Raw genomic sequence first — 24,469 nt, forward strand, 5'->3', positions numbered from 1 at the left:
CATATGTGTTCATATTCAAATAAAGTATTTTACATAGATTTATTAAATCCAGTTACAAGTATAAGTAACTGCAAGTTTGATGCCTTCACAAAATATTAACATATTATAACCCATTATGTTTCCCCTAATTATCTTAACTCTTCCTCAATCACCAATAACATTGCTTACAGATTTGGTGTTTTGTTGGCATTAGCAACAACCAATAAGAAAGATTGACACAGTTTGAAAACATCCATGTTTCTGTTTCAAAAGCTCCCATTCCCCAAAAACATAGGACATCCCATGATGTTAGAGATGGAGAAGGAGGGAAAGAGAGAGCGAGAAAAAAAATCTGGCAAGTCCACAAAGCAGTCTGCTTTAACTGTGGACACGTTGCAGCTTCTGCAACTACAGTGTGGCCCAATCTGACCTTTCATTTACTCTGCCTCTTTCTGCTTCATATTTTTTGAGTTTTGTTTTTTTACATTCAAGCTATCTTGTCCTCCATTAAGTGGAAACAGTGAAGATATAAGAAACAATATTGACGATACAATGATGATGTATGAGATTCCATCAGGAACTGATCAAAAGAGGGAAAAAGCATGTTAGATAGTCGATTCAGCATTGGGGGAAAATAATTTTTTTTTCAGTTTTGTCATCCCAAAATTAAAGGAAATCTTTTAATTTTAAAAAACCTCATACCAACATAAAAAGTACAATGCATACTGCAGTGAAGGTAAATCCCACGGCTATATACTATACAATATTTATCATTCTACCTGGAGCAATAAAGACAGAAGAAAAACATAAAAACAACATAATAGTACAAACAAGGCCCAAAACCACCATGTCAGCTATTGTAAAGAATTGTTCCTATGGTAATTTATTACATCTGAAATTTAAAATTTTTTGTATGTTTTCCTATTCATAGTTAGGCTAATTCATAGTATCTGCCTCAAAAATAAACTTAAATTGTAGTTTCATACAATCTAGCGACGCTGCCGTAAACAGAATAAAAATCATCTTGAATATTTACAGAAGCATTACTTAAGCAATCAATATTTTTAATGCTACTCTGAAGAAGTGCATATTTACATGAAGACAGCATTAGATAAATTGTCAGGTTGCATAAATCTTCACTGTTTTTATATTTATTCAGCCGTCTGGATGATTGAGGGGGGGTTGTTTAGTGATTTTGTATCAAGTAAACAGATCTTTTATAGAATTTGTTCCTTGTGTATTGAAATCAGGTTATGCACTCAAACACCTGCTAATAAACATACAGCGATCAATTTTACTTTCAGAGCCAACCTAAAAGTTTTCTCTTTTTTAATCCCAGAAGGTTGTTTGTTCTCCTAAGTTACAGCTTATGTTATGCATTTGTGCAACATCCACTGTCTTTCTGAGGTCAAAGATACTGATGAGAATGAGAATACTGTACGAGACAACAGAGTAATTTGTGCAGCATATAAATAAATCATGAATTAGAAATGGCTCCAAGTGACAATTTTGAATGTGCACTGAAGGAGCTTCAAGACTTTTAGTGTGGGAATGCTTTCCAGGGGTTGTAAATGAAAATAGGGAAGTCCTGCTGTTAGTCTGAGAGGAAATTCATTTGATAAGCTTTGTGCCTGTGTGCTGCCTCTGTGATTCTAACCTAGAAAATACAACTGAAAAATGTCATCATTTGAAATTTTCTGAATGTGAAATATGATGTGAATCAGGTTAGATTTATGATAAATCTTTAAGGCAGCACTTTCAAAGAGACTTTCCATGAGTGAAATGAAGTTGAAGCTCACAGGACAGTGTTTAAATAGAACTGGTAATTTTCTAGTGTTTGCCTTGGACTCAAGTTGCTGCAATCTATAATATATAGAGTCCAGACTGGTGGTTTGGGTGGAAGCGCTCAGAGTGATTTTATGGCATTTTAGCTGCCTTCAAGTATTCTAGCAGTGCAGCTTGAAGCTAGATGTTTTTTCTCACTGTAAGATAAGATGTTTGAGAAAAAAATAAATAATTAAATGACACTGCTGTTAAGAGAAGCTGAAACAACACAAACTCTCTTTTCTGCCAACACAGGTAACAGCTTGAAATCCTCCCATGTAAGACGGTCTTTTTTTATCACAACAGAGGGAGTGAAAAAGAATTGAATTGCAGCCACCGTGCTTTGTCGACTCAAGGGAGGAAATTCCACGTTTGTCACTGGCAGCTTGTTGAACTTCATGAGCCCAAGTTGTAATAAATTGTGGGAAAAGGTGTCTTCATAGTTGCAGCTGCAAAGTTTTTATGTCTTGCATCTTAATAATTAGAATTCTGCAACTGTTTTCTTTAATGAAAACTAACAGGCCTCACAAGGACAGGCATTTGTGAACAGAAACCGAGGGTGTTTGGGGGAAAAAAAAGATTGTGTGTTTGTTAAAAGCTATGCGGCGTATCCGTAGGGCCTAGGTCAAACAGCTGTGATTTGAAATAAGACCTATACTTATTTTTTGGGGGCTATCCGAGCACTCACACACCTCGCGGCAACTCAGACTAAAAAATTAATTTAAAAGGAGATGTATTTTGGAGATGTATTTTTGTTCCATTCAGCATTAAGATGTCACAGAGCTTGCGATGCAACTAAACAGGCCTAAACTGTGCATTCCACAGCAAGCCTCTGAGCTATAGCCAGCAACACGTAGCATTGCCTTTGCTGTCCACGTGTTTCTACTTGTACGTCTTCAGAGCCTTTGCTGTTCCACACTCAACAAAGCCAAACCCCTTCTCCGACTATCTCTCACTCTGTCTCTCACTGCTTTCTATCACTTAGTGCCTGAAGGTCTTTCTTCAACTTTTTTAAGGTGCCAGGGGGTATTTATAAGTTTTTCCTCTTTTTTTTTTTTTTTTTTGAAAACTATAATATCTCCTTTGACTTGCTGCCTGACTGCCAATTTGCAATAAGGCCACTATTACTTGGTGTTAAGTCTTTGTTCCAGGCGATTATGACGTTTGTTAATTATTCTCAATTACAGGTTTAAGCACAAGAATTTTCATGCTTTGTTTAGGTGGAAGCCCATTGTAGGCCCACCTGCTTCAGACAAATTACAGGGTATGATGTGGAAAATTGTACAGTAATGTAAATTAAAATCAGTCACTGCACAGTACATCTTTAAATTTCTGAATGGCTGTAATCAAGTGCAAAGGCGAGCAGTGATGCTGTTTGTCTTTGAGCATCTTCAAACTTTAAATGTGCTTATTTACTTAACATTAATGATAATAATATTTTCTGATACTTTTAAGATGATGCAGTATATTTACATTTGCAATGTAGAATGTTAAAGAACTGCTGATATAACAGGTTCGAATTAGATGAAAGAAATATTCCAAAAACAGAAAGCTTTGGAAGTGTGTTTAACATATTCAAAAAGCATCATGTTGCATTCTCTTATATATACAGTATATAGGGATATATGGATCCCCATTAACCACTTTTAGTATGGTCATATGCATTTCTTATGGTACTGGATATAAAGCAATTTTTTTTTTAATCCTAAAAATGTGTGTTTTAACTCTGTTTTTGCTGTGAAGTGAAATCTATGGTGTGGGCTAACAAGAGTATGACCACTCTCGGCAAGTGATTTAGATTTCACTTTCCCTCTTTTTTTGTTGCATGATGGCAGTTTACTCCAATTAGTGGCCATTTATTGTACACATTCCTCTTCAAATTGGAAGATTGACTCCATTATATAGGGTATAATAATTCTCTGTTAACATTTGGATGACAGTAAAAAACAACAAACTGAATATGTGCAGTAGTGGGCTACAGTTCATTGGGAATAACTACATACATGGGGAACAGTTTGGGTTTCATCTTTTACATTACAGACCATCAAATAGGCTGAGAAACTTAGCCAAAGCATTATTGCAGATTCTCACTCAAGTCAACTCTTTAAACTGTAAGCTGCATTCAGTTTCAGGAGAGCTAAAGTCTGCCGTGTACGTGTACAGACGGGCAAATGACTACTGTGACTACAGCAGTCGCCTCCATGAAAATAAACCTTCCAGCTCTGGCCCAGACTCTGCAGGTTTATTCAAAGTAGCAGCATCAGTTGAAAAAAAAAAAAAAGGATTTCCACACAGCATCATGGGTAAATGCTCAATTACAGGGTGAGCGTCTGATCCCACTTCTGCCTGTTACTTCAAGCAGAGCCCAATGTGAGATGCAATCATCTCATAAAGGCCTGCTTTCTGTCTTTTTAGCCTCAGGATGGTTTGTGCTTGCTACTGAGCACTACTCTCAGCACTACACAAGTCTGTGCCAAAAAAATCTTTATTTAGTAAGGTCTGCTTGCTAGATTTGATCTGATATGTGACATTATTAGATTGCCCTAGACAAGTTTATTCCTTGTTAGATAGAAACTTTAGTCAGTAAGGTGGTGAGTCTTGGTTCAGGGTTCTTCCTGTGTGCAAGCTGTTCTTTTTATTGAATTTAGTGAAGATTATCAGTATAATTAGAAGTTGTACTGTTAGTATTTTGAATGTGTTTTGAATGATGGAACCAGTCGATACACCAAGCAATAGTGGAACTTGAAAAAGTGTGATGCAAACAGAAATTGGAGACCATTTGCCTCCCTGATGAACCCAACATATTTCAAAAGGTACAACTTTTACTTTAAAGGCAAATGGCATCTATTTCCAGTTTGTGTTGCAATTTTGGCATGTAGCTGGCAAGTGTTTGCAGACAAGACTCCAACTTCCAAACTACAGGCTAACTATTTAAATAATTCAAAGTCTTCTTTTTTCAAAGGTTCAGCTGCCTAACAAATCCACCCTCTTAAGAGCTCCTCCCATCACGGCATGCCACATCCTCTTGAGGTGTGGAACAGAATGATGTGGGACCCACCCTTACAAACCTATAGCTACATTTTTAATCAGCCTATCTTAAAATAACATTTTCTGATAAAAGATAGTTGTTTTCCTCTACATTAGGTGTTTTCAGGGATTTCATGAACAACATTTATCTCTTGACTTTGTTTCCATCACAAAACACACATTTCTGTAAAGACCTTTTCTGGGTCTGGTTTTCTTTTCATCTCTGCATCTGGCTTTCTCCAGTGTCCCAGCCCCCATCCAAACTTCAGCTCTCCATCCCTCCCTCCTTCTCGCCCTGCCTCCTCCTTTTTCCTCCCATCCCTCCACTCCCCCCACCGGTGCAGACATCCAGTCAGACTCAGCGAGTGGATGGAAAATATGACTGGATCCTTCCCTGACTTCAGATAATGTGCAAGACTTCTGGCGAGCGTGGCACCTCTAAAAACAGGGAAGAATAAGAGCATACCGGACAGTGAACAGCTTATCTGAAAGGGAGCTCTTTGTATGTCATTAACAGACTTTTGTGGTTAGTTCGTCATTTGCAAGTAAAAGTTCAGTCACTTTACACCTGAAAACATGTTCCAACAACTTAAGGATTTACACAAACATCACAACAAATGTGTTGTCTTTATTTTTAATCATAGAAAAATCACAGACCCTCAAAGTTCCCCCCTTATCTGACAATGCTTATGTTGGTTATCTTTATGTTAGCACAACATCAGAGGCCACAAGACAAAAACTAAAGAGTCCCCCTGTGCATGTGGGTGTCATATTTCCCAGCCACAATAGCTCAAACTGGGAGAGAGCCTGCTGCAAAGCAGAGGAGACTCGGCTCAGTATTGTTGGGATGGGCTTTGGATGAGACAGACACATACACAAACACACACAAACAGGAAAAAGTGACACACAACTCAGCTAAAACTGTTTCATGAAACTGTTGAAATCTGAGGGATTCTAGCTTTCACTGGTGAAGTTAAAGTCTTCTTCCTCTATAAATGGTCTTTCCAGTTGACCTGCAATTTCTTCAGGGTGGTTTGACACTGGTCTTTTCCAGCATCTGGGAAAGTTAGTTAGTTATAAGAGAGTCCATTCCTTCCCTTTTATCTGTAGTTTTCTTTCTTTTTTTGCTTTTAGCTTTATCTCCACGTCAATCTGTGCCTTACTTTATGGCTAAATTCCATTTTTATTTTTACAGCATTTTGAGCTGTTTTGGCTTTCTTAACTATCTTCAGCACGTCGCTTAGTCATTGTGAGCACTTTAATTTCTCCTCTGCACCACCAAGTGTTAACATTTAACTTTTAAACAGCGTCTCTGAACCTTGCTTTGAGTTTTGAAGTCAGCCTCTGTCGCGAAGTGAGTTTGAAAGGCATGACTGGGGAAAAATGAGCTCAGAGATCCCGTCTGGAAACATCGTTACTCCAGCTGCCTTCCACTCCTCTGCAAAGGCTCATAAATACTGTGGCCTGCAGAGATGTTCGCGTGTGAGAAAAATGAGGGGAAAGTAGGAGGTACGGCTGAGTATAAGAGTGGAAGACGAAAAAGACGAGCAGGAGAGACAAACAAAGAAAACCAAGAGAAGAAATTGAGGAGAAGAAGGAGGAGACATTAATTGGGAGTTTAGTAGTTATATGAAGCAGTCGATTCGATTTTATCTATATAACTAACAGATGCAGAGAAAATGAGTAGAATACCCAGTAGGTAACCTCAAACTGAGAGACACTGGAAATGGAAACAGGGAGCCCTGTAACTATGCAGGGGAAAATTCCCATCTGTCTATGAGTCATACTCTCCCCTCAGCCACCAAAGCGAAATTTAACAACTCTAAAGTTTTTACACTGCTGAGACGATGATATTCGAACAATGTTTGTGCATTAATTATGTCTCATCTTATATAAAAGTATTAGGATACATTCCTGATATTATGTTTACATTATAGGAGTATTGTTGTGAGCAATGTCAAGTTGTGTACAGATCATTTTCCAACGAGTACATTTTGCTGTCTTGTTCTAGTTAGAAAGGTTTTTATTGCAAGACAGTGAAATTCAAGCTGCAATGTTATCACAGCATTGGCAGTCTTATATTTGTAGATTTATCCTGATGCAGATAAGCAGAAGTTAAGTGCATTAGTTTGCCTGGCGACAGTTCTTAGATTTTACTTCAGAAATTAATTCAGAGATACTTACAGAGTCATGTGAATTGCTAGACCTCTTTTCGTGGAGCTCATGCTGCAATATTGCTCTGTTATACCCCGGTGAAATCTTAGATTTGAGTTTTAACATCAGTGGATATTGTTTGGCAGTGGATCGGTTTAGGCTGATAGTAATCTAATCCGCAATTCAATTTAATCCCCTGCTACAAGTTTGGACTGAACATGCAATATACTATGCTTAAGCTTCCTGTAAATGACATAAAATAAAAACTGAGGTGTCATTGCAAAACGTGATTGTTGAATCCCAGTCTCACAAAAACCTTAATTTGAAGTCACAGACAGTAGACTGAAGTATGCCTATATATGATGTCCATGCACTTCACCATAAGGTCTCACATTTTTGTATATTTTCCAAAATAATTTGTTACTGTTATACGTATTTTACAATATTAAGTGTTAATCTTATGCTTCTTATGCTGACTCATACATTTTCTTTTACCACCACCACCAACCCAGTGTTAATGCAAGTAGGCCTATAGGTAGGGGACCTCGTCTCTTGACTGCATTTATATTCATGCTAATGCCTTTGAGTACAGTTAGTCACTTAAGTGTCCCACTCTGAGACACTTCCATTGAGCTCTTTATTTTTCATTGCCATTTTATTTTATTTTTTAACCTGAAGACAAAGACGTTTTCTCCTTTCGTACCAGGTAAGGAGTATAGCCTACCTTAAACATCGGAAGCAGTATAGTCCCATCAAACGTGGTTTATAGCTCTTTTAACTGTCTATTTACACGATGTGCCGTAACCAAAAAAAACCCCAAAACAAAACTAAACTAAAAAATGTGTACCCCTTTGAACATATTGGTAAACTGACAATGTAGTAAGCTCATTTAAAAGCACGAAATTTACAAATTTCAATTGTTTACTACCCAATCACACCGCTTCCTGTGATTGAAAGCAGCATGTCTGAAATCCTTCCGCACTACAAGGATAGCAGGTATGTTTGTGCCTGTAGCTCATTGTTAAGTTAAGTAGTAAGGCTTGTGATGGATTGTTTTGGATTCTAAGTAAGCTAGAAGACAAATTAGCTGATCGCTTCCTAACCACAAAAGTACAGTATTTAGCTTTATAGCAAATAATATGTAACTAGTCACCTGCAAAGAGCTGCTTGATGTATTTCTCTGTGCTTAACTTGTGTTAAGCTTTGTTTTCAAATCAAACACATCCAGCTTCACCTTTATTAGTTTGGTTTCCAAGAAGGCAGCAATTAAAACAGAAGCTCACTTGAGTGTAAAAGTTTTAACAGTAAATTATACTGTGTTTAAATAAAACCAGCAGGTTTGAATAGTATAATTGATACCAAAACTGAGCAAAAATAAAGTCTAGTTAAGATAAAGAGCGCCTGTGAAAGTCTTTAACATTACATGAAAAGACTGTTTTTCAGTTGTTGTGGAAGTAAAATAGCATCTAAAACCCCAAGAACTGGAGGTCAAACCTGTGAAGTGTGTAATTCTGAATATTAAGAATCAGCATAAAGGTCTGTATCTGAAAGCTTTACTTGCTTCACCACCTTGACAAAAAGACAGATGATGCAGTGTGGTGTAAGAATGGTAAATGGACTGGTTCTTATACAGGCCTTTTCTACTCTATCTAAGCACTCATTGCGCTTTACACAACTTCCCCGATTCACCCATACGCACCGCGCTTTTTTATATGTAAGTGTTTTCTATCTAACATGCACACACATCAGAGAGCAAGTTGGAGTTAGTATCCTGCCCAAGGATACTTGGCATGCAGACTGGAGGGATTGAACCACCAACCAAAGACAAAGCCTTTCATTTAATATGAGCCACTTTCTTTGAAATAAGGTTTGTCATCACAGTATCTCATTAATAAAGAAAGATGCCCTTCATTTACTTATAAATGCAGCTGCCTCAAGCATCAATAAAACATTGTATTATTTTGTTCTGTATCATCAGAAACATTGTTGCAAATTTTCTCCTAGTGTAGTATGTATGTATGTAAAGTGCATCAAATGATGTACAGTACTGATGTAAGTATATTTAATCACTAAAATTTGATCTGGATCCTTTCCCCCCAAAATCTACTATGGTTTGGACTCAACTTTAAGCTCTCTCGATATTCAGTATAGCCACAAAACCTTGTTTGTGTAAGTTTATCTTCTCATTAGGAGTTAAGAATTATTAAGAATTTGGGGCATTATAAACATGTATGTTATAGAATCCAGTGTAGTTATAGGAGCTATTAACTTTGCTTTTCAGAGCTGCTAATTTAGGATTTGGGACTGATAATGCTGTCTGTTTCGGAAAGAGGAAATGCCAGTATTTGATGTCAGTTTTGAGCATGTGCAGTAGCTCCCTCAGTGCCCTAGTGTAACAAGCCTGCAGTCCAGCCCAAACTTTGCTGAGTACTTCAGAATGGTTGAGAAGAAGAAGGTGACCTCAATGCAGAAGAATGCAATGTGGTCTGTCCTCCCTCCCCTAACATTCAGCACGGGTAAAAATTACTTCTCTTAACCCGCAGTTTAGCAGAGGCAGTGTATACGACTTGAGACATTTAAATAGCCACAGTCTCCTTCTTCTCCCTCCTTACTCTTCTCCCTGCCTTATTTTCACCTCCTCTTTTCATGAAGAGGATATGTGTAAAGTTGCCACGTTAAATGCTTTCTCTCCTTCCCATTGTGATTGTTCTCACTCTGTAAAGAGATCTTTAACAAAATGAGCACAGTCGTTACTGGCAGACGTGCATAGAGAAAAAAAACGAGAAAAAAAACCAAAAACCGATTGAACATAGAAGGATGTGACTGCTCCAGTGTGCATTTTCTTATGCATAGTGAAGTTTTGTTGACTTTCAGTTTTTTTTCAGTAAAGTAAACAAGCTCTGATCACATCTAATAATCCCAGTTTCTCTTCTTTTTGCCATTCTTCCTTTCTACATGACCTATTTGAGCATGTGTGATTATTTGAGTTGTGGAACTCGTGCTTGCCTGTCTTGTCTTATCTTATTTTTTACAGAAAAGCAAACAAATAGAATGTAAATATTAAATCTGTTCCCTCAGATTGTTATATCTTAATATAGCTAGAAAAAATATGACCACACAAGATAGACAAGAGAGTGGCTGAGGAGCTATTTGGGATATTATGGAAATCCAAATGAGTTCCCACTTGCTCGGTTTGCATCTAAAATGCCTGATTTACTATAAATTAACCTGATCCTCACTGTTACTGTGGCATTATAAACTCGTGTTTTGCCTCCTCGACATTGTTTACCCCTTTCAAATTTTATCACAGAGACCTCAGAAGAAGAAATTTCATGCTTGATAAGGTGGTGCCGGCCACATGTTCAGAAATCAGCGCTGGTGCTGAAGGAGGAGTTAAGATTTATGCCTGCCTTCTGTGTCACCCTGAAAGGACTAACAGCTTTCAGATGTTGGCTGCGGAGGAAGTATGGAGAATGAAAGTGGTAGCGTAGGAAGGTTGCGCTGTAAATGATCTATAACAATACAGGCATTTAGGCGTTCATTGAATGGTGCAGAGTGGTTGCAGGGTGAGGGAGTGTTTGGAGTGATTAGCCTGATCTTGAGTCTTCTAGCCACATATTGCACGGTGGTCTGTATTATGTATTCTCACTCAAGAGGAAGCTCCAGTCTAATTTTGGTTAGGAGTACTACTTTGGTTGTGTATTGAACTGTTAGGCTTTAAGACAGTACTTGGTATCACTGCCATCTGTACTTTCCGTACTATAACAGCCTCCGTTGAGCAGGAGGAAAGATTCAGTTGAGTTTTGTTAATACAACGCCTAGTCACAACAACAGTTGTCTCAAGGTGCTTTATGTTGTAGTGTAAAGAGCCTATGATTTTAGAAAGAAACTCTAACAGCCACATGACCCCCTATGAGCAACAACTTGATGACAATGGGGAGGAAAAACTCCCATTTAACAGGAAGAAGTCTCTGGTAGAAACAGGCTGAGGGAGGGGCATCCATCTGGTGTGACTGGTTGGAGTTGAGGGTAAAGAGAACAGACGAGAGAACAGACGAGAGACGACGGGACAAAAGGCAAAGAATTGGAGAAAGAGCCACAGTTTAACCTGCATGTAAAGCCAGATGGACAACACGTAAACTCCACACACGTGGTTTCAGTTTCAGACACAGCATTTAAGTTTTAGTAAGGTTCACAATCTTACTTTAGCATAGTAATATGCAAGCATTTGTATTCAGATAGTATTCAGATCAGTATATAGGTTTATAGGTTTTTGCTTAGTAAGTAAATATTTGACAAATAAATATTTTGACCCAATGAGGGTGATTCCTAAAAGTGCTGCTATATATTTACAATATAAATCATTGGCTCTAAACCAGAATCCGAATGGAAGTGCTAAAAAAAACTCATTATGTCATTAGCATCTAGCCTTTGGGTATCATGAATGTCTTTACAAAGGTGTGCACTGCTGAGATAATTGTGACTGAGGAAAAAGTGCCTGACCAGCTGCTACAGCAATCCCTCATTTGTGAGGATGAATGTAAAATACATCCAGGTGTTATTGTACAGTGTGAATGAATGTATGCATTCTTTAACAACAGCTGTAAGTATGAAGTATATAAAATGCGTGAATTACAGTGAACGACGGCTCCAATAATACTTCCTCCTATCATTGGTGTTCAATGACAGTAAGGACCAGTCAGCCCCATCATTACAACACGAAACTATAATTTTTCCCCTCATTCTCTTCACCTGAATGTACAGTTATGTTGCATGTACACCTGGATCGCTTTGGAACAAGGTGAGTTTGCTGAAATTCCTACTGATTCTTTATGTTCTTTACAATCCCATGTACCAACTGGAATTTTAACTGAAACGGCTGTTCTCCCTGCAGTTCTGCATTTAACTGCTTCCATTATAATGCCAGATAAAAACATAAACAGTGTCTTCTTTGGAGCCCCAGATTCCAAAGAAGTGTGCAGTGGGAGATCATGTGATTTCACAGGGGAAAAAAGGAAAAAGCCAGTCTTTTAATGTAGTTGTTCACCTGTCATTTTCCACATTCCTCTATCCCACACTAGATTTAACTTTGACACCATTTCCTCAGAGACGTTGCAGCAAAATCATTCTGCCCTCTGATCAAAAAGCCATAGATGAGTGGAGAGGGCAGTGAGTGTCACAGTGACTCCCAGGATTTTGGCTTTGCAGCCAGACTTGAGCTCAATAAACTTTCATCCTAAAATAAATGCGAAATTAGAGGGTTATAGTATGGAGAGAAAAAAAGGGCCACTGGGCTTGGTTCTTGGCCCCACGCACTCAGCTGCTGTGGACTTTTCTTTCCTGTCTCCTATTATACTTGGTCTGCTGCCTGGATGAGTCAAGAGAGTGAGAAGAAGAAGAAATGGGTGGAAGAGGAGAGGCAGACAGAAAAATGAAGAGCACTGAAGGAAGGAATGGTAAAGACTTGCTTTACCGTCTCCTCCTCTGTCTCATCTTGCTTGAATGTTAGGGTAATGTAGACATTTGGGGACGCTTTTCGATGAGTGGGATTCAGTTGCAAGGAAGGTGCTTCACCAAAAACCTGCTTTGGTTCCTACCATACTGTCCCAGTTTTACTTTTAGTTTTTCATGTATTTTCGCTAAATACTAGCAGTGCCAAGTGCAAGCCAAACTGGAAATTAAAAAGGTTCACCTTCAAAGTAATGTTTCTAGTTGGTGATGCACTTTTCACAGTTTCACTGCAGCTTGGAGATGAGCTGGCCAGTGCTTGTAGACAAGTCTTCCATTCAAACTACAAATGCAATAATATTCTTGCAACCAAAGCAATCACAAAATGGTCTTTTCGAGACATTTTGGGAGTACACATTTCTGGTTGCAAACCAGTCTCTAGGCCTGTGTCACTGAGGCTCTATTCACTTGAATTGTCATCACCATGAGTTAACATCACATGGTTGGTGGTCACGTGTCTAAAATGGTTATCTACAGCAGTGTTAGCCTGCAAGAAAGGCATCAAAGACTTAAGTTTGAATCTGTGAGTTCATACCTCACATTTGTTATTGTTTGAGATTTTCATTGATCAACACTAGAAGCCACCTGACAGACTTTGAAAATGGCAAAAAAAACAGACACAGTGCTATAATTCGTCAGCTAAACACAAATTTGTTCCACCTAACAGCAGATATGTCCAAATACAGGTACAGAAATCCCCTCAAACTTTTCCAAACACAGTGTTCTTTTGCTCTTCTACAGTGTCGTCTGCCTAATTTCTTTTCCAGTCATAAAAGATGTGTTTTAATGGCTGAGCCACGACTGTGTCCAAGAGTGACAAATCCAGATGTTTTTGGATGCTGGTGCTGCAACCTGAGCGAACATTGTCAGTGTAGAAGCCAACTGTGAGATCGATAGCAGACTAAAACAAGTGTCTAGCTGGAAATCCTCCTTGCTGAAGACAGATGTGAAATATTCAGTTTGTGCTGCTCACAGTTTGACAAAGTTATCTTTTCCTCTGTATCGCTTTTGGATACACATTTAATATATTTTATTATAAAACGAATTTGGGAACCTCTGCTTTCAAACACATCAAAAAGCAGGCTTGTTTGAAAGAAAAAAGCTTTTATTAAAGTGTTTATTAAAGCAAGCAAGCAAGGGCCCTCACAGTAGCAAGCCAGTGTTTAAGAGAGGCTGCTTTGCTGCCATCATTAATTAAGAACTAAGAAGATCAAGGGCTTTTTTTTAGGTATTTCAGTACCCCTGCGTGTTTTACAGTAGCTTCAGGTGCTTCTGTTTTTTAATTAGGAGCCTTAAACCACTTTGAGGCCCTGGCAAAATGTGTAGTAGGTGACTAAAGGTCTCAAAGGCCCCTACTGAAGACTAAATATGGCTGCACTGTAGGGGTTTATTTTTGTTAGTGGAAAACTGATATAGAAATCTGTGGCCCCTTTCATCGCTCTTGCAGATGTGCTCTCATATAATGTCTACGTTGATTTTTTTTTTACTATGCACCTACTTAGAAAAGTGGCTTGGGAAGTTTTGGTAAGTGTGTTCCACATTCAGTTGTTTCATGTGTAAATTAAGGTTTAATCATCAATTGTTTTAGTCCGCCTGAAAAGTTGACACCCTGTAGCATAGAACCGCCTTTAGCAGAAGAAGCTTGAAGTAATTCTTTTCTATATGACTTTATCAGTCTGGCACATCATTGTGTAGGAATTTTTGCCCACACTTCTTTACTTTGCTTCAGTTCACTGAGGTTTGCCAGACTTTAAGTGAGCCATTTCAGCCACTCTCTCCTAGATTTGCTGCTATGCTTGGGATTATTGTCCTGTTGCAATTTGGGCCAAGATTTAGTTGTTGGACAGATGGTCTCACATTTGACTCTTCAATACTTTTGTATAAAGAGGAGTTCACGGTCGACTCGATGACTTCAAGGTGCCCACGTGCTGTGGATGACAACCAAGCATAAAATTTTACCTTTCCACCACCGTACTGACAGTTTCCTAAAAGTAATGACGTGAATAATGGCCAGTCATCTCTAGTTTGGTCTTGTCTGTCCAAAGGACATTGTTCCAGACGTCTTGTGGTTTGCAAACATAAACCATTTTGGTGTGCCCTTTGTGGACTGGTGCCAGCAGAACTACCTCCAGATCAATGCCAGTAAAACCAAGGAGCTGGTGGTAGACTTCCGCAGGCACAAGCATCCTCCACTGCAACCACTGAACATCCAAGGTATGGACATTGAGGCTGTGGACAGCTACAGGTACCTTGGTGTTCATCTGAACAACAAACTGGACTGGACCCATAATTCAGAAGCCCTCTACAGGAAAGGGCAGAGCAGGCTGTACCTGCTGCGGAGACTCAGGTCGTTTGGAGTGGAGGGCCCACTCCTGAAGACCTTCTATGACTCTGTGGTGGCCTCAGCCATCTTCTATGGTGTGATCTGCTGGGGCGGCAGCATCTCTGCTGGGGACAGGAAGAGACTGAACAGGCTGATCCGAAGGGCCAGCTCTGTTCTAGGATGCCCTCTGGACCCAGCGGAGGTGGTGAGTGACGGGAGAATGGCGGCTAAGCTGTCACCCCTGTTGGACAACATCTCCCACCCCATGCAAGAGACTCTGACAGCACTGAGCAGCTCCTTCAGTGGGAGACTGCGGCACCCACGGTGTGGGATGGAGAGATTTCGCAGGTCTTTCCTCCCCACTGCTGTCAGACTCCACAACAAAGACTTTTGCAGCTGATCAAACCCTCACACGTGCAATAAGACTGCTGCAATTCTATATGCTATATGTGCAATTCTTGTGCAATTCTTCTTCTGACGAAGTTGTACTTTTGTATTTTCTTACTCAGTTGTATATAGTATTTCTATTTTATTCTATTGTATATATTATTCTATTCTATTCTATTTTATTCTATTGTATATAGTATTTTATTTTATTTTATTGCATTCCAGTGTTTTCTAATTTCTGCTACATAACTTTGCACTTTTGCTGTAACAAAACAAATTTCCCACCTGTGGGACTAATAAAGGTCATCTTATCTTATCTTATCTTTAACTTGTGACTGACAGGCTGCTACCGTACAAATGTGCAGCATCTTTTGGTTTCTCAGTTGGAGCCAATTTTTGCTCATTATTCTTTTTTTTTCTTGAGCATTTTGATTGAAATCACCAAATTATGTTTTCTAAAAAGCACACAAGAATAAAAAGACCCACAACAGACAGGCTCTAAAGAAGGCTGAAGCAGGTGAGGTGGGCTGTGATCCACAGTTTCACTGCAGCTTGGAGACTAGCACATTTTAATGATACTGGTGGGAAAAAAAATTTCAGTATTTAAGATGGAATTAAGCTTATCGCACTCGAAGGAGTGTCTGACTAAATGTAAACTGATTTGGATTAAACCCGGAATAGTGTTTGGGGTCTTTAGTACCTGAGCTAAAGTGCTGATTGTTGCCACGGGGCTTTTTCTGGTTATTCAGCTGATTAAACGTGGTCAAGATCAGACTCCCCAGTGGTACGGCTCCATAAAGCAGCCTGCTTCCCCTCAGCTAATGGGTAGCATACGGCAGGTACCAGGGTACAACTAACAAAGATGGGGCAGCAGGTTTTACACGCACTTAAACAGGAGCAGCTTGTTGTGTTCTCAGTCAAACCATGAATGTGTAAACCCTTACCCCCTGCCTGTCTGAAGCCTTTCGAGTGCTGGGGCTGCAACACCACATGGAGAACACAGAGAGGGGGCAATTAAGCTTTATGAAATGCTGACAGGACTGCATCCTTGCAGCCAGGTGCTATATGTTATGTGCTTTAACCTTTTTCAAAATGACTGTGCCCAAATGGGTATAAACACATGACGTTTTTAAAACCAACTGTTGGTTAATAAGAAAGACAAATTTAATGTGATGCTGGCTGCTGTTCGATCTTATCAGGGGAGCATTACTCGAATTTAACAGGAGTAAACATAAAAGAAAAGCACACGTTGCAAAATTTAGCTCCAGTTCGACCGATGAGAGTCAAGGTTCCACGTCACAGCTCAAAGTAAACATCGACATATTATTTACTGTAGCAGCAAGTTCATGACTGATTTCTAATTTATTTTCATTCTATAAACAGTAGCTTTCATTTCTGATGATGAAAATTAATACAGAAAAGTAAGCTACATAAAGATTTGGGTTGAAGCGTCTGGTGCAATAGAAGAGCCTCTCAGCTGTGATACAGACACTGACTTTTTTTGGAGGAAATACCATGAACTACTGTATAGTCAAGAAGAGAGACTCTGAGCCAAAAAGATTAGGGATGGTAAGAAAAAGCAGCAGCGTTTGAGGTCTCCACGTCATGTGTTGAACTACAATGAGTGCAGGGAGATGAGGGTGAGTCGGGAGTGGGTGGGTAAAAAACGGATGGACACAGTCTGATTGGCTCCAGTCGGTTGCCCATATTTAGATTAGCGTCATGTCCCTCCCTGGTTTGTGTTCAGCTGTACTTTGGAATGAAATGTAAGATGTCTGGTTGTGCTCTCCCTCTTTCTCCCTCTCCCCACATCACGGAAACTCACTGAAAACTAGTTCACTGGCTTTGAAAAGCACCTTGCTCTGTCATTTATTAGCTGTCTCTCCCCTGGATGAATTCACATGCTGGCAGCTTTGGAAGTAAAGTCTTGTCATTTTTTCCTGGCTAATGATTTGTGCTGTAGATGGAAATCAGATCATATACTGATAACATTTAAGGATCTGTTTTTACTGATAGCCCCAGAGAGTTAAATTTGTAAGACTGTTTCTGTCTGCTAAACTCAAATTGGTGTCCTTTTTTCTTTTAGATAAAGCCAAAGATGTTCAAATAAAGAAGACCAGACACAGACTTTGCTGGTGCGTAGCTCATATATGTTGGCCACCACGAACCGTCTCCTAAACCTGACATTTTGTGTCATTGTGGTAGCTTACCAAATGATCTATTTTTTTTTCTTTTCTGTCCACGTTTGCAAGCAAAAGAGGGGTGAAAAAAAAAGGAGAGGAGGTGCTTGTCTTTGTCTAACATGAAGCATCAACTCTTCATTTCCCAGGCCTGCCACATCAACAAAGGGAGTATACTTGGCTTAGGAGCAAAGAGGAGGAACAAAAAACTAAAATCTTAAAATCGACCAGAGGGGGGGGAAGAAGGGAAGGTGGAGCAGTTCGGGCAGAACTGAATTTGATCAGTTTATGGTGATGGGGGATAACTATGTGCCTATTTTACCCCCTGATGCCCGCGTTTCTAGTGTTAGTTCTGCTTTGTTATTGATGCAGTACTACACCATTTAAAAAGAAAAGGTATATGAAAAGAAGGTGCGTGAAGAGAAGAACAAATTATGCTTTAAAATATGCTCCTTAGCGCACGATCACTGAGCAAAGGAAACCTTTTGTGAGGGAGAGTCTGAACAGAATGAATCATCTTTGCAATGCCTCGAAGATCTGGCTTCATTTAAAACAGATGGTCCTAGTTAAAGCACATTGTCTAACCCAGGAAAGAATTTGATGGTAGCTTAACAGGATATAATACTCAGATGACATTTATTAAAATGTGATGTCACTTAGTGCTAAGGTAAAAGAAACTTAAATGTTAGAATAAAAGTGGGTGCGTCAGCTTCAGGTGGTGGAATTACATCAGGGGGAAAACTTTTCATTACGTTTAATGCTTGTACTTAACCTGATAACGATGGTGGCCACCCACATCTATCCAAAGCTTCCTGCGCCTTCAGATTTTAATTACTGTTTTAGGCTGAGCCTTTAGGACTCTTTATATTACAATGTGTGACACCATAACAATCTGGGTCATGTAAATAAAAATCTTGAGATTACGAACTGGCTTCTGTGATATCAAGGAAGATATCATGCTAAGACTTTTAAAAGCTTTTCATCCGTAGAGATCATAGACATAAGATTCTGGAGTGTGTAAAACTCCAGCGCTGGACTCCTCTCCGTCCACTGCTGCTCTCCCTCTCAACATGTCGAGACACTCAGCAGTCTGCATTCCTCCTTTGCACAGTTTTCCTGGAGCTCAGCCGCTTTACAAGACACCATTACTGAATGCAATCTGCTTTCCCTATCATCTGCAATAGAAAGATTGATGTAGTTTAATATCATATTCTGCTGTTTCTTCGCTCTACTTGCAGTTGTAGAAGCACAGGCATGAACTACCAGTAAACACATATTGTAGCTCAAGACTTTATTATTTACACCTGATCTGTTTGTCTTTTTCTACCATATATATCCTCACTCTTGACTTCGACAAACACATTTTGTAGTCTCTCTCTCTCGCTCCCTCTCTCTTTCATTTCGGTCCTGTCTCTACCTGTCTTGTGCATTGCTGAAGTTCTTGATTTCTCTTCACTCCCCCTCCCGCTTCCCCTTTAACATCAGTGAAAGGAAGAGGAGCACCCAGTCAAAAAAAAAAGTAGCCACCCTGGGGCATCATCAGAGTTCACGAGGTAGCAGTGCAGACCTAGTGTCGGACTCCACCTTCTCCCACACATTAAACCCAGCCTCGATCCCACCCAACTCTGTTTGACTTGTCAATAGGACTTTTTTGCAGGCAGACGTTCGCCACACCATGAAATCCTACAGTTTGTCTTTGCACTTCGAAGCAGGGCTGTCATTTTTTATGCAGTGTAGTTCTGGTCACGTGCAGAGGTTTTTATTGTGTCGTTCACAGCAGTAAAGTGTAAGAAAAGATTATAGCCCTGCAGCACTCCTCCCACTTCTAACCAGGATTCTTTTTTATTTCAAAACCTTTCTCTTGATATCTCTTCTGATATCATTGCTTTAGAAAAGTGCTTCTTCTTTTTACATTTTAATGTCTAAATGTTATGTTCTACAAATGTATTTGAGAAAAGCAAAAGAAAGGGGACGGCAACAGGGGATAACTTGGATAAATGAGGGAAACATCTTTTTGTTCTGTCCCACACATGAGTTCAATTCTTTAAGCATCTGGAAGCACTTACAGCTGCAGGGCTGGCTGTACTATGCTCTGCACTGCGACTTCAGCTTCGGAAACAAAACTTTAAGGAAAAAAAAATGAAAACAGGCTCAAGGATTTTTGGTTAGTCGCACAAAAAGATTCTATATACCAGTATAGATGCATTCATCGAAGTTATTACATTATCTTCTATGCAAAGCACATTTTAAAATATAATTTATCTCAAAGCTCAATTAAAAGCAGCATACTAGCATATATTCACAACCTCTGTGATTCTATTTAAGTGCACGCCTGTGCATCCTGAGACGGACAGGGTTTCACATATCAGCCGGTCAGTAGTGCAGTGTCAGGTAAAATGTTCTAAACAACAACAAGTATAATCAGTGTTTAATTGTTATAAATATTACTGCAAGCTAAAAAAAAATATCTGTTCACATTCTCTGGTTAAGCAGTCATGTTACTGTAGGAAGAGAGCTATTTAGCAGTTTATTGGTACTTGATCTGAAACTTCTGTGTCTCCTTGCGGGCTCCTTGAGTGTGACAAAGTTATGTGAACGGTGAGTGAAGTCCTGACTGCTCCGCATCTACAGCCCTCAAGACTAGATGTCCTGAATATGTGGCAGCATGTGAGGCAGCAGTTTTCTAAGCAGCTTTCTGTTTCTTCTCCAGTTTATGGTGCCTCTGTGAAATATGGTCAGGACTAGGATGGGGAGATCCACCTTCTTCAGCCTGCAGAGGGAGTGAAGGCGTTGTTGGGCTTCCATGATGACGACTGTGTTGTCATCACTGGAGGTTTGCATGAATGTCAGATGAACTCCCAAGGACCGTCTCCACCTGAGAGTTCCAGATAGCCAGTGGGACATGTTGCTGATAGCTAGTCCTCAAGGCAATTATAATCTCCTTGGTTTTGTAAAGAATACCCTTTGAAATTTGCCCGTGGGACATGTGGGGAGCATCATCTCAGCCATCAGCTGATACTGTACTTACTTATGCATGCAACATTTTCTGGATCATAGGAACATATTGTATTTCAGTATAGTAGTCTACGTTATGACTAGTACCTTTGAAGATTAAATTAACCATAACAAACAAGTAATTTTACTCTATAGTGTGGCTAACCTAAAGAAAACTTTGACAAAACAGGTCTCATTAAAATAATGCACTCGTTTCTTCTGGAGTTTTAACCACATTTTTGTTTCTCTGTTGTTAATGTTACCATTCTTAAACCCATGTCCAACCTGATGTAGATCAAAGGTAACATATTTCACTGTTAAGTGAGTGAGTGTCTATGCAAACAGAGGGAAAGTGATTCCTGCACTCCTTGTCTCCAGCACCTTCGGGGCATTACAAGCCATAACAAGTAGGCTACCTACTCCTTTATATTACTTGTAGCTATGTATATTCCACCCACACACATTTCAGCTAGGTATACAAGCTCAATAACATCAGTGCTCAGTTTTCAAATAATTTCCTTGTGTTGCTAATCAATTTTTTATTCATCTGTTTAGTTTTCTATTTTGTTACCAACTCTAGAGGTGCAACAAATGATTTCTTAAGCTTTTATTCTTGTTTACAAGTCTGTTTTTATCTATATTACTTAATCTTTTGTCATAGAAAAGCAAATATTTTAGAGGTTTGGCCAAACAAAAACAAACCTCTAAGCGTTTTAGCACTTAGTTTAGTTGAATTGTTAATTAAGGATGTAACAGATTATCCATAATAATTATTACTTGTAGTCCTTTTCTCCCGTTATATCTTGTTTTTGTTATATAGTTTTATTCTATGTGTAGGCTGAATGGCCCAAGACAGGGGAAAACTGATAAGAAAGACAAATATGATCTAATATGATGCAGAAAATCTTAAATATGTGCACAACTACAGGCACTCAGTGGCATGAAGGATACAAAATGTCCTGGAGTGGCAACTTACTTTGCAGGAAAAACTATAGACCAGAAGGCTAAAGGTGGAGTCACTCATTGTGGTCCCAGTGATGTCTTTGTCTGTGGTGCAGCGTTTGCAGTGGGGAAATTTAATCACACTCATCTCGCTGGAAGACCAAACACATGAGTTCAATGAGGGTGAATCATGAGCCAGAGCATCTCGTCTGTAATAATAACCTCCAGCTTTGCCTTAGTCTTTATCTCATACTGAAAGAGGAAAAGGTGATGGTAGAAAACCTTTATGAAGCCCCAAAATTGTCTACATGCTCCTTAACCCCTTTAGATGTTTAAACTAATCCTGTCTTTCCACAGTGCCTGAATGCCAAAGTAAAAACATGTAGGTACGACCCCTCTGGGGTCATTAATTTGCAAAGCTTTTTAGTTAGATCTGGGACCAGTGAGTAGAAGCCAGAGAAAACACCCCCTCCCAGTAGGAAAACAAAATCTACACCACAGAGGAGATTAAAACTAAGCACCTCAGCTGGAGATTGAAGTGGAGATGTAATTAATTGGAGGACATATTTAATTATAACAGTCCAGAAGTTTTTGTACCACATGCAAAAATAATATAATAATAAATTCAGTTTAAACTGTTTATGAAGGTATTAAGTCTTCCACCTTCTGGCCAAATGTTTCCCACCTCTATGTTAAGTACAAAAGTAAACACTTGGTGTGCATGCAGATCACGAGCTAAGCATGTCTCAGCAAACTGTGTAACACGTTTGCAGGGATGTGGAAAGGGTATGTTGTTGAGGTGAGCTCAAGAACAAATCTATTTTTGTTCCTTTTAATTTTAAATGTGAAAAAAAGTTCAATTAAGTTTATTTATACTTCCCCGCAATCACAGTGTGCACCAGAGGGTTGCTCAGCCTGCGCAGCATTTAACACTTTCTGTACTTGGATGCCTGATTCACAAAAGGAAAAACGCCACATAAAAAAAAAATGACTGTCTATAATAGTCATGTGTTGAGGAGTCATCGCCTAAGAGGGCTGACTGGGATTAAACTCACAGAAGAGCCCCATCTAGTGCATAAGCTCCCCTGAACTTTAGAAGCTCCCTCATGGTGTAAACATGAGATGACGAATGCGGATGCATTAGGGAAATGAGCATTAGTGGAGGATGGGCTTGGAGTGACGACCAAACGGTGAAATATGAGACTGGATTGTGTCCGAAGCAGCCACTGGAAGGTGGAGCTGCAGTCACATAGTGCAGATGGGTGTGAAAGAGCAAAGAGTTAAATTCTTTCATTCAAGCAAAAGGATAACATCTTTTTTCTATGTTACATTGCTCAGCTGTTAGAAATTGCTAATAATGGATTCAAGCCAGAGATTCATATCATCAGTACAGCTCAACACATGGTGTAATTGAGGGTGACTCTTTAGTCTGCCAGATAATTATTACTTTAATTTTCTTTAAGCAACGTGGCGCCAACTTATTCTGTTTGAGTTTTAAATAAATGGACACAAAACTCAGGACTGGATAAAGACGGTCCAGATGTTTTCTATCTAACCGATATAGAGGTAATAATTACAGGAATAGACACTTGACTTTAAAAAGTGCGCTGGATGAAGACCCAAAATTACCCTTTCATAAAAAAAGAGATGTGAATATACAAAGTTAGCCTCCAGTGTTCTCCTGTCTTTGGGCCCCTCTGGCACTTGGGCCTGTTTCCTCTCTCTTCCCTGTTCTCTCTTGCTCTCTCTCCCAGCCAAGCTCCAAACATGCAGTAGTCTTACATCAAATATATCAAACAGATGAAAAGGGAAAGTATAGGCCTGCCAAGACACATTCATTTCTGCTGTTAGGCTGGGAAGGAGAATTTTTGTGAGTTTAAAAAAGAAGGTGTTGTGCTGAATTTAAATCCACAGAATTAAATTGTGCATGAAGCATGCACTGCCTACCTGATATTATCATAACCTGTATATAAAAGGAAGACGTGTCATCATGATGTCACATATTCATTTCTGGAGTCTAGATTTTAAAGCCTAAATGTTTGTTTTTTGGTCTGAGAAGTGTCCAAATTTGGTGAGATGCGCTTGTGTCAAAGTGAGATATGGGGGTAAAATAGGGTATTTTAATGTGGCATTCCACAGGGATTGATTCATTTTGGAGCTAGCTTCAAGTGGCCTTGGAGGAACTGCTGGCACTTTAACCCTATCAGCCAGCATGCATGTCTGGTGCCGTCTGGTAGTTAGTTTCTTGATTTCAATGCAAACATAGGCAATGTTTTAGTACAAGTAAAAGGAAAACTGAGAGTGTTAAAGGAGTCATTTTCGTAATTAGCCAACATGGAAAGCTCATTGTTCAGCAGCTACCCTGAGATTTACTGCTTTGGTTCAACACCATTGTTGAACCCTACTTGTAGAGCACTTGGTAGCTAGATAGTGAAGCCAGTGTAGCTTTAATCAAATAAAGAGGCAGATATTTATCCAGTGATATAGTATGTACCTTAAACTGAGACTTTAAAAATGATTAAGCTCATATTATGAGCTCTAAGTGTAAAGACATAACAACTAGTTTCAGATTGTGGAAGGCTTTTCATGCAAACAAAAGAGAGTTTTGGGAAGCTGCCATTTTCCTTGGATTTTCCATTTAGCTCAACAGAGAGATGGCCCCAAACATCAGCTTTTTATCAAAATCACAGAAGAAGTTTGTGATCTTTGCAAAGCAGGAAAACAACTGATTTGAAGGAATCAAGAAAAAAAGACACGACAAAAAATGTTTTGTCTTTACATATTAGACGGTGGAAAAAAAGGGTGTATGTATAGTGCAGCTTGCAAAGGTTTTAAAGAACATCAACTATGATGGGTTAGTAAAGTAGGAGTGACCCTAACTCGGCTGGCTCTTTCTTTTTTTCACCTGCTCTTGCCTTTAAGCCCAGTCTGATCCTAAGTGCAAACTTCAGACTGGGTCTTCCTCTCCTCTGTGTCGCCTAAAACTTTCTTCTCAGAGTTCTCATATTGGTAGCAGCTGTGGTTGCTGGCTGAGTGCAAGCTGTGGGAGGCTGTGGCCGGCCAGCAGGGAGGAGCTCCAACATCTGGAAAAGAAGAAAATCTGGCTGAAGCACAGAAACGAGAGCCTGGTAACATGACTACTCGCTGAGCC

This window comes from Simochromis diagramma, unplaced genomic scaffold (genome assembly GCF_900408965.1).
Source record: "Simochromis diagramma unplaced genomic scaffold, fSimDia1.1 OVJJ01000402.1, whole genome shotgun sequence".
Classification (NCBI taxonomy): Eukaryota; Metazoa; Chordata; class Actinopteri; order Cichliformes; family Cichlidae; genus Simochromis; species Simochromis diagramma.